Raw genomic sequence first — 10,210 nt, 5'->3', positions numbered from 1 at the left:
GTTGGGCTCATCTTTCAAATTCCTATCTTCTCCCTAATGCTGGCCCCATGGTTTTCACTGTCTGATTTGTTCATCAGCATTCCAGAGTACTTTTTTCAGATAATTTGTTCAAATATGTCTAGTTGTCCTCAGAGGGAGGGTTGGTCCAAACTGCTTAGCTCACTATTACTGGAAGCAGAAATCCATATGCGTTATTCTCAGCATAAATTTTAATAATAACTCGTTCTTCCGACACCAAGAGATCAGAGCTTCCAATATGCTCACTTTGGCAGCCTGACTATGTTGTCCTATACTCTGAATACAAATGGGAGAAAACTCAGTCAAACTCTCCAAAAAGTTGAGAAGCTTGAGTACAGGCTGACCTAAAACTCTGAATAGGTTGCATTCCAAAGTCCATTTGTAAGCAGGTTATCTAGAGTTCAGAATGTATGTTCCCCTACAGGACAGGCCAACCCTCAAGAGCCCCATTGCAAGTCCGAAGCACTGAGGCCCCAGCCATGGCCTGAATTTCCATTCTGTGGAATCTGGGGTGCACACAGGAGGAGAAGCACCAGGGGAAGAGATGTGGCATGTCCCCTCTTCACTCAGCAGGAGGAAGGCCCAAGGGGAAAGTGTTAAATAGGCTCTGCCTTAAGCATTCACCCTTTGTGTCCTAAGGCCCCAGGCTCCAGGCAACCTGTGCCTTCCTGGGGTCCCCAGTACCCACTGGAGAGTCTCATCCATCCTGTCCCTCACTAAGTTCTCCATGTTCCCAATTAATCTCATTGTTCTCCCTGTAACAAAACTTCAAAGTCTTTTGCAGGCCTTGTCGGCTCAGAGCTGAGGGCAAGACACCTCTGTGCCTAGTGCACTCGATACCCTGCCTGTCGTATTTGAAGTTTTTAAAGATGCACCTGTCGTAACAAGTGACCCTATCATCTCAGGCCAGGTAGCAGAGAGAAAACTTGCGGGACACTTGGTGAAATTATTTTGGGAAAAGAGAAAACAGGAGAAGGCTAATGAGGAGTCATGTTAACTATTCAGTTCCCTTCTTTGGGTGTTACTTTTCCAGCTCCCTCCCTCCCATCGATTCCGATGCACAGGACTCTCTGAAAGCTCCAAGTCTAGATATCTTTCTGTTGGCCCCATAATGCAGTGCTGTCAGTGTTGTATCAAAGGGGACCAGTGATAGGAGACGGGGGGAGGGGTAGCAGAGGGCAGGGCTCCCCTTACACATCTGTAGACTGGGATTCTCTGGAGTCCCACTTTCCAGTTTTTGCTTCGGATGAATCAAACATGTTTGTGTACAGCGCTGCTTTTCTTTTTCCCTTTTTGCTATCAGTTTAAAGACAAATCAAAGTCAAGTTTTCTTTCCTGGCAGGATCGGCTTGCCTACGCTTTACATTAACGGACAATTCCACTGCACTCAATTTTTCCATAAAACAGCTCACTTTCTGAGTTTCTTGAGGCCACGAGAGGAGCACATGTTATAAGAAGGTGGAGGATCATTCATTGCGGCACCTTGGAGCTGCGCGATTCCTTACACCTAGCCAAGTGTGACCCTCACCCCACCCCCTGGACCATCGATGGGGCTTTCCCCACTTTATACACAAGAGAAGTGAGGCTCACAGAAGCCAGAATCCCTTCCGGGTCACAGCTAGCCAGCCCAGGGCTCCCGACCCAAGTTCAGCACTTCCCTTGAGCCGCACCGCACTATCGGCATTTCTCTCTAAAAGTCTGCTCTCGTGTTTTACAGGGTTTTCTCTAATCCAAGTGTCTGTAGTAGAAAACCGCATTCACCAAGGGTCTATTTTGGGGCAACCAAACTTTGGAATATTTTTTCCAAAAGGAATTTCTCTGGGCTTCACAGAGACGAGGGGATATTTGACATTTATAATCCACCGTGGGTCTGGACAAGAGTTCATGCCCTGACAGTTTGGCTTCTGCACACAACTTGGCAAAGCTCCCAAAAGGGCGGCCGTGAAAGGAACAGAATGATGGAGACGAAGCAAGAAGTAAGCCCTCTGTGAAACAGACACCGAGCACGGAAGGGTGATGTCGGGGAATCTTCTCGAAGCCTTTTAAGCAACCTGCAAATTTAATGTGTTTAAGCTTGTCTTTGATCTTTGTCAATTCGAGACATAAAGCCTGATGTCAGATTGTTCTTTTAATTTGCGTGCACAGGATTTTACCAGCGAGGTGGAAGATGTTTTCACAGATCTGTTGATGAATCCACTCCTCGGCACATTCCTTATTCTTCGGCACTGCCCCATCTCTGCACTTTGTCTGCTGAGCTGAAAGTGCTCTTTGCATCACATGCACTGCAGCTATTTAGAGGTTTTTGTCATATAGCCATTGGTGACATTATTTCTAGGTGTCCCAGAAATGCGTCCGTGAGCCCCTGTTGGTCAGTGGGGTGATGTCCTCCGTAGGAAGGGTCTGACGGTGGACAGTGTTGCTTCAGCCCTGGGCTTCCTGGCAAGTAGGAAAGAGGGCGACACTGTACGCATCCCACAGCTGCAGGGAGGGCTGCTGGCCCAGGGCGAGGGGCATAGCAAAGGGTGCCATCTTCTCCAAAGAACTACTGCGGGTCAAAAGGGAGCCTCACCTCACCCCTGTGTCAGGTCCTCCTCCGCCCCTGCAGCCACGGCCCATGGCTGGCCCACGGTTCCAAAGCCAGCCCAACTCAAGGGCGGATGAAGTGTGTGGAGCAGTTTTCGTTCCTGGGCTCCTCAGTGGGTGTCAGGCTGCGGCCAGTCCTCAGCTGAGACCACGTGGCTCTCCTGGCCCGTCCTGCTTTCCTCCTTCCTCTTCTGAGAGCATGCCCTTAACACATTGCCTGCACAAAAATCCCCACCTCAGACTCTGCTTCTTGAGAATGCAGCCTGAGACACCACCCTGAGTGCTCACAGAGTCATTTTTCCAGAAATCGGGATGGATGTATATTGATCTTGCCACATTTTCCTACGGCCTCCTTGTCATGGGCTGAACGCTTGCATGCACCCGACATCCACTGGTGAAGCTCTAACCTCCAATGTGGGTGACATTTGGAAGCAGACCTCCACACTGAAATTCGTGTTTTTATAAGAAGAGGAAGAGACACGAGAGCCCTCACCTCCCCACACACAATGAAGAGGTCACGTGTGCACAGTGAGAAGGTGGCCATGGGCAGGCCGGGCAGGACCTCCCAGAGAGAACCGAAACTCCCGACACCTTGCCCTTGGACGTCCCACCTGCAAAGCTGTGAGAAATATGGGTTTGCTGTTTACACGCCCAGGCTGTGGGATTTTAGTCTTCGAAGCTGGAACAAAGACACTCCTGTAACGTGCAAATATTTGTAAAATGTGGCTTGTGGGGTCTCCATGTCCCCGGCTCATTCTAGATGGTGAGCCTAACACAGGGAGGCCTTGCAAATTTGTGACCTATAAGCTCTCAGCTTAGCAGCTAACCCTGACATCAAACACACACACACACACGAGCCATCAGGACTCGCAGAATCATGGAGCCCAGGCTCCCCCCCTCCCTGCTTCTCCAGCCTGCTGTGCGCAGAGGATGAGTGTGCCCTGCCCACAGTTGCACAATGTCTCCCACAACAGCAACACCACATGCTCGTGCACGGCATCCACAGTACGAAAGGCAAGGAAAGGCAAGCAAAAGCCATCTTCACAAAGCTCTCCTTTTTTTTTTTTTTTTTTTGAATTATCAAGGAGAGAACATTTTGCCAGAAATGCTCCAGTTGACTCTCTGTACATCTCATTGGCCAGAAGTCGGTCACATCCAAACTTGTAGAGATGGTCACTGGGACCCATGGTTGGCTTGGATCAGAAAATACTTAATCCCAGGGCCAGGGAAAATTGCACTCAAAGAAAATTGAGGATTGTCAGCCAGGAAAAAAGGCACTAGTAGCCTACAGTGCCTGCCCACATTAAAGAATTAAATTAATACTGGAGTAGAGCATCACCACTGGTGGGAGAAACTTTGACAGGGCTGGTCTCATGGTCCAGGTTTAAAGATGATATTTTTGTATCTAAAATAACTATTCACTGCCCAATATTATAATTCATTCTTCTGATTAACATTTATTGAATACCTGTCATGGGATTTTTTTTGAAGATTTTATTTATTTATGATAGTCACACACAGAGAGAGAGAGAGAGAGAGGCAGAGACACAGGCAGAGGGAGAAGCAGGCTCCATGCAGGGAGCCCGACATGGGATTCAATCCCAGGTCTCCAGGATCATGCCCTGGGCCAAAGGCAGGCGCTAAACCACTGCGCCACCCAGGGATCCCTGTGTCATGGGATTTTTAAATAGTATTATAAAAACAGTGGTCTTTATCCTGCCTCCTTACTTGGGCATCCTGCCTGTACCATTCTTCACAGCCACAAACAGTCCCGCCAACATGCAGGAGTAACTAACTTCATTTCTGGGTTGCAGCCCAACCTGAAGGTGATGATCCACGTCTTTTACTCTTCAGTGGTTTATTAAAGAGATTTTTGTCACACAAGTGCTTTCTTGGGGTTACCTGTCTCATCAGAAAGAGGGCCACGGCCATCGTCAAAGGGGGAAGAAGGGCTCCCAGCTACTCTCCACACTGGCCGTCCCCTGTGTCACAACGCAACATTCCATCCCCCAGCACGCTCATTACCTTCAGAGTGCGTCTTGGTACACAGGCTCCCATCGTTGCCACCAGGCATCACCTCTTGCAAAATGATTAGGAAGGAGACACAAATTACAGTGGGTTTCACCACCGCGAGACCACTTGTCAACGGCTCCAGGGATGCGGAATCCCTCCCATGGGGGCGCGGTGTCCCCCACGCTCACAGACGCCAGCCCTCTCTTTGCTTAGTCTACTTCCTGTCACGGGGGATCCAGACAAAACACCTATTTTAAGTTATCTGACGTGGTTGTCTTCAAGATGGCAGGGTGTCGTATGCAGACAGGACCCCGTGGAGAATCAGGAGTGTACGTGAGCAAAAAAAATCTCCACTGGGCCCATTTACTGACGCAGACTGCTGAAAACGGGGGAAACGTGCACATTGCCTCATCGCCAGCAGGGGACAATGTTGTTCTCTTGGGGACCCCGCTCAGACTTGCCCTGTTGTCACAGCAGAAGGCCTACTGAGACATGCCCAACAAGAATGTGATTCGTTCAAAGCAGATATTTTGGAGAGGCCCCATCTTCGTCCAAAGGAGTGCAGAGGTGACGATGGATCGGCCACCACCCAGTGGAATCATTGGCCACTCAAGTTGACAAGAATTAACCCAAAGCCTCCCTGAAAACGGCGCCAGAGCACGGAGCTGTGCCCTTTGAATCAGATCGCCTGCGTCCTTTCTAATACTTTCACGGTGCGTATAGTGCTGGTGGAAAATCTGGTCTGCGTCTCTACTTCCAGAAGATTACGAGACACTGGTCTGGCAGCAGCTATCTGGTAGAAATAACAGATCTCGGGAATAAATGTAAGCATCTGTTTCTAGGCACGCCACCTCCCACGTGGACGCGTCGGAGCACATCCAAGAATTTAAACCGTCCTTTGTATCAGTGTTCCAGTGAAATGCAATTAAAAGCTACAAATAAAGAAACGTTGACCATTAAAACGCAAGGACATTTAACAAGGCGACAGCAAGTGTCCCAACGCAGGGCCCGCGCGTGCTCAGGCAAGTCAGCCGTTGCTCATCGGCAATTTATTAGGAACTTCCTGTAAACAAGGCTTGGGGTAGAGAGTAAACACCACCGAGCTGGTCACGGGGCCCCGCTCACCGTCCTCAGGCAGCGCGCACCATTCCCCACTGCGGGGAAACCAAGACGAGCCCATTTGTTCTCGTTACCCAGGACGAGATTCCGCCCCATTTCCGAGCTGTCCCGTAGGAGGCGGATGTGTCCTTCTAACTTCACCACAAACTGGGAGCGCGATACTCTTGTTGGACAGCCCCGTGGTACCAGCTCTGCGTGGTCGCTCTGGAGGCCTGCACGTCCCCAGCCCACCCGGGCCTCCCCCCCACTGGCCTTCCAAGATCAGCACCATTCAGCCAGGACGGGAAGTGGTCACGGCGCCAGGCAGAAGGAGGAGCTCTCCCGTCCTGTCCCGATGCCTCCGATCAGTAATGTCCACGTGCTGTGGGCCGTGCCCCTCCCAGGCAGGGTCTGTCTCTCCTCCGAGTCCCCATGACCCTCATATACCACCTCGATCCCTCCAGGGGTGTTGGAATGTCCACGGCCACGTTACACAGAGGCCTCTACGGGGACGAGCTGTGGTTATAGCTCGGGGCCTGGCACGTACTGGGGTCCACACAGCACTGCTGACGGGGCAAGGGCGTGACGCCATGTTGACGCCTCCACCTTTCTGCTCTCATCCTCCACGAGGGCGCCACGCAGGGGTCTGAGACTCAGGACCCAGCCGCCATAACATGCTCATCGCCGTCTACCTTGAAGACGTGGCTTCCCCCCACTCCCTTGTGCCTCCCTTCCAGCTCAGGACGGCTCTCCGCCATGTTGAAAATGCCAACTGGCGTGTGCCCATCTCCCTGGTCATCCTGGGGCAGCGGGAGCCTCTCCACATCCAGGGAGATGTGCCTCCCGCTCGTCCCACAGAGGCTGGTTTCATCTTCTACGCCCCAGACATTGCTGACTGAATTCCTGTCATGAGTCTGCCATCATGCTGGAAGCCATGAAGACGACTGAGGCGGGTAAGACGTAGTCGGGCCCTGCAGGTGTGTGCGGCCCACTAAAATGTGATTGGAGACGGGGACGCCAGCAGGGACAAGTCCAGAGGCTATGATGCCTCTCCCTCGGCACAGCTGAGTCACGATTTTACAGCGCAGCTCACTCCGGTTCCAGGCCACGTCGGCTTCCTTTCCAGTGCAAGCTGTGCCTCAAAGTGTGGGGTCTTAAAAATACTGATTATTCTATTTTAATTAAGCTTCTGTCATCTGCCTTTCCATTTTGGGACAAGCTGTCAGTCACCACTTCCCTGAAATGCATGTGGAGATGTGCACAGGCTAATTTAGGGGCAGCTGGCTAATGACTCATATTGAAGAGGAGCTAATGAGAGCTTGTCCACACTGAGATGCGTGGAGAAGGGGTTGGCCCAGTTAGTGTTTGTCAACTTGATCAGCTCCCTGCAGGGCAATCATCAATCTGGACCAAGGGGCAAAGAGAGTGGGGGTTTCCCACTAAGCCTGGCCACCGAGGGGGCCCCACTCCTCACCAGCATCGCCCACCCTGCCCCCTGCACCTGCTCAGCCCCACCTCTTGCACCCAGTTGACTCTGGCTTTGCAGCAATCAGAAAGCTCTACGCAGGGGATCCCTGGGTGGCTCGGCGGTTTGGCGCCTGCCTTCGACCCAGGGCATGATCCTGGAGACCCAGGATCGAGTCCCACGTCGGGCTCCCTGTGTGGAGCCTGCTTCTCCCTCTGCCTGTGTCTCTGCTTCTCTCTCTGTGTGTGTGTCTCTCATGAATAAATAAATAAAATCCTTAAAAAAAAAAAAAAAAGGAAAGAAAGCTCTACGCAGTGGCTTTCAGCTCCCACCCAGGTGTTCGTCTTAAAAATACAGATTCCCAGCCCCACCCTCAGAGTTTCTGGCTCCTCTGGTCTAGAGTGGGGCCCGGGCATCAGCATTTTAAAATACTCCCCAGCGGGCACCCACGGGCGCCCAGAGTTGAGAACCCCCGCTGTGCTGGAAGAACTTTCCTCACGCTGAGGATCCCAAGTGCTCACAAACTGTCTTCTCCTGGACTCAGCTTCTTCCCGGGTCTGGAGAACATTCCTCAGAACATCTTTGCTTCAATTAAAATATTGACTTCTTCTGAAATTCTCGAACTAATTTAGCTTATTTCACGTGAGAGGCTATTACCTCTTTTCTAAAATAAAGTAAGAAAATGGCTGTTTTTCGTATCTACAAACATATAAAGTGAGATTTTGTATAAAACGGATACCCATACTGGCCATAAGATTAACCAAGTCATTTGGTGCCTAGTGGTATTTTTGACACCTGCAGAACAAGGAACCTGAAACCTCTCTCTCTCTCCCGCTTTCTCTCTCAGAGCTGGGATCAACAACACGGTGACGCAGGAGTTGTGCCCCACAACCCCCTAGTCAGAGGAGCTTGCTTCACACCCACTGTGGTCTACACTCCACAGACCCTACAAAAAACCTCATCCCAAGACTGGTTGCCCCAGTCTACGTGGGTGACACACAGACCAGCAAGCCTCTGCCACAGAGCAAAGAAGCTGCTACACCTTTGATGGCCAAAGCCTTCTGAGCACATGTGATGGGAGACCTTCAAGTCGAAAAACGCAATTGGACTCTCTGGATGTGGAGTTGGATTATGGATTCCATTTGGAACATCAGTGATGTTTTGACCATTTTTGGTGCTAAAACTGCAGTATGTCCTTCTGTCCCAGGCAATGGCTTCTCCATGCCCTAATTCATTGTTTCTATTTTTTGTCTTGTTTTGATTGATGATATTCATGAAGAACTGGCCATCCTTCGTGACGAGTGTGGCAGTGGTCACAGGCTGACCCAGAGGGGGAGGAAAGCTGAACCATGTGGTCTCTTGGCAGAGTCCCCAGCACAGATACCCTGCTGGTCCCACAATCCCCATTTCTCAAGGTCACCCACACCTCCTTTGCCATTAGCTTTCCCCCTACAATACTCCACCTCAAAGGAAGAGCATCAATGGAGACTTTTGATCCTGAAACAAATGTTTCTCCCTCAGATTGGCTGTCATCCTGACATCGGGCACCAGCTCCCATTTGCTCCTGTCCCCTTTGGGCTCACAGAGAATGGTTGCAAGCTGATAGCCTCGCATGCTCCCAGATCTGATGTCTGGATGCCATGCCTCTGACACGTGCCCTGTAGAGCGCTGACATCCTGCCATTGGTGCTTTGTCTGCACCTAGCCACCACCTGGTGTCGGGAGTATCCCCTAACCCCTCCTTCAAGAAGCACCTATTAAGCTCCGATTTCTTTTTCTAAGATTTTATCTCTTTATGTGAGAGAGAGACAGAGAGACAGAGAGAGCATGAGAGCACGTGCACAAGGGGAGGGGCAGAAGGAGAGTGAGAGAGCCCAAAGCAGACTCCACACTGAGCACAGAGCCCAACACGGGGCCCCATCTCACAACCCTGATCATGACCTGAGCCAAAACCAAGAGTCAGACACTTAACCGACTAGGTGCCCCAAGGTGCCCCAAGCTTGTATTTAATATAAGTACACATTGCTAGATGCCACCCTACCCCCCAACCCTACTCCCAGTCTTCCATGGCAGCACAACCAGGCCTGTTGTATAGACCCGGCTAGGTTGTGCCTCACACAAAGGTACCAGCATACAGGCGAGTGGGGCTGAAATCCAGCTGATCTCAGAGCACTGTCACCAAATCTTCAAATGGACACACTCTGATCTCCATTGAGAAGAGGTACCCATTGGTCTCCAGTGTGAAGGGCTACTTGTTGGTCTCCACTGGGAAAGACCACTCATTGGTCTCCAGTGAGAAGGGGCACCCATTGGTCTCCATTGGGAAGGGCAATCTGTTGGTCTCCAGTGTGAAGGGCCACTTGTTGGTCTCCATTGGGAAGGACCACCCATTGATCTCCATCAGGAAGGGCCACCCATTGGTCTCCATTGGGAAGAGCGACCTACTGGTCTCCAGTGTGAAGGGCCCCCCCATTGGTCTCCAGTGTGAAGGGCCACTCAGTGGTCTCCAGTGTGAAGGGGCATCCAGTGGTCTCCAGTGTGAAGGGGTACCCAGTGGTCTCCATCGGGAAGGACCACCCATTGGTCTCTAATGTGAGGGGCCATCCACTGGTGTCCAGTGTGAAGGGCCACTCGTTGGTCTCCATAGGGAAGGGGCACTTGTTGGTTTCCATCGGGAAAGGATACCTATTGGTTTCCATCGGGAAGGGGTACCTATTGGTCTCCATCAAGAATGGGCACCCATTGATTTCCATTGCTGAGACTAGGAACCTGAGCCTGAGCCTGAGTTAAATGACTCCCTGGTAGCAGTGCGCGTATCTGCGTGTGAGTTCGTGTCACCGCAATGCCCATGCAAGCGTGTGAACACATTTGTAAACTGACATGCACACATTTCAAAAAGCAAGGGGCCTACCACAGCATCTTCTCCCAACCCCGTGTGGGTCAGCTGAGAGGCCTGCTGCCTCTTCCCTAACAGCCCTGCTGCCTGAGTGCAGGACACTGGTGCCTAGTTCTCAACAGGCCAGAGTGGATGGAT

This window comes from Vulpes lagopus, chromosome 20 (assembly GCF_018345385.1).
Source record: "Vulpes lagopus strain Blue_001 chromosome 20, ASM1834538v1, whole genome shotgun sequence".
NCBI lineage: Eukaryota > Metazoa > Chordata > Mammalia > Carnivora > Canidae > Vulpes > Vulpes lagopus.
Note: the sequence above shows the minus strand (reverse complement) of the source record.